General features: G+C 35.5%; 1 protein-coding gene across 2 annotated transcripts in view; it reads right to left on the bottom strand.

The window, feature by feature from the left end:
* Nucleotides 1-1,684, bottom strand: part of SYT16 (synaptotagmin 16) — a 127,989-nt gene that overhangs the window by 57,637 nt on the left and 68,668 nt on the right. The gene's annotated exons all lie outside the window — the stretch shown is intronic.

The raw sequence follows: 1,684 nt of genomic DNA, 5'->3' as shown, positions 1-1,684 counted from the left end.
ACCCAAAATGAAAATAAATAAGGAAACACAAGCTTTAAATGATACGTTAAACAAGATGGACTTAATTGATATTTATAGGACATTCCATCCAAAAACACAGAATACACTTTCTTCTCAAGTGCTCATGGAACATCATCCAGGATAGATCATATCTTGGGCTGGTAAATTTAAGAAAATTGAAGTCATACCAAGTATCTTTTCCAACCACAATGCTATGAGACTAGATATCAATTACAGGAAAAAAATCTGTAAAAAATACAAACACATGGAGGCTAAATAACACACCACTTAATAACCAAGAGATCACTGAAGAAATCAAAGAGGAAATCAAAAACTAGCTAGAAACAAATGACAAGGAAAACATGACGACCCAAAACCTATGAGATGCTGCAAAAGCAGTTCTAAGAGGGAAGTTTATAGCAATACAATCCTACCTCAAGAAACAAGAAGCATCTCAAATAAACAACCTAACCTTACACCTAAAGCAATTAGACAAAGAAGAACCAAAAACTCCAAAGTTAGCAGAAGGAAAGAAATCATAAGATCAAATCAGAAATAAATGAAAAAGAAATGAAGGAAAAAATAGCAAAGATCAATAAAACTTGAACAGACCAATCACAAGCACTGAAATTGAAACTGTGAGCACTGAAATTCCAACAAACAAAAGCCCAGGACCAGATGTCTTCACAGGCGAATTCTATCAAACATTTAGAGAAGAGCTAACACCTATCTTTCTCAAACTCTTCCAAAATATAGCAGAGGGAGGAACACTCCCAGACTCGTTCTATGAGGCCACCATCACCCTGATAACAAAACCAGAAAAAGATGCCACAAAGAAAGAAAACTACAGGCCAAGATCACTGATGAACATAGATGCAAATATCCTCAACAAAATACTAGCAAACAGAATCCAACAGCACATTAAAAGGATCATACACCACGATCAAGTGGGGTTTATCCCAGGAATGCAAGGATTCTACAATATGCACAAATCAATCAATGGGATAAACCATACTAATAAACCGAAGGAGAAAAACTATATCATCATCTCAATAGATGCAGAAAAAGTTTTTGACAAAATTCAACACCCATTTATGATAAAAACCCTCCAGAAAGTAGGCATAGAGGGAACTTACCTCAACATAATAAAGGCCATATATGACAAACCCACAGCCAACATCATTCTCAATAGTGAAAAATTGAAACCATTTCCTCTAAGATCAGAAATTAAGGAAACACTCCCATTTACCACTGCAACAGAAAGAATAAAATACGTAGGAATAAACCCACCTATGGAGACAAAAGACCTGTATGCAGAAAACAATAAGACACTGATGCAAGAAATTAAAGACAATACAAACAGATGGAGAGATACACCATGTTCTTGGATTGGAAGAATAAACATTGTGAAAATGACTATATTATCCAAAGCAATCTACAGATTCAATGCAATTCCTATCAAACTACCAATGGCATTTTTCACAGAACTAGAACAAAAAATTTCACAATTTGTATGGACACACAAAAGACCCCAAATAGACAAAGCAATCTTGAGAAAGAAAAACGGAGCTGGAGGAATCAGGCTCCCGGACTTCAGACTATACTACAAAGCTACAGCAATCAAGACAGTATGGTACTGGCACAAAAACAGAAATATAGATCAATGGAACAGGATAGAAAGCCC

Source organism: Physeter macrocephalus, chromosome 11, assembly GCF_002837175.3.
Source record: "Physeter macrocephalus isolate SW-GA chromosome 11, ASM283717v5, whole genome shotgun sequence".
NCBI classification, from domain to species: Eukaryota; Metazoa; Chordata; class Mammalia; order Artiodactyla; family Physeteridae; genus Physeter; species Physeter macrocephalus.
This window is presented reverse-complemented; position numbering and strand designations above follow the sequence as displayed.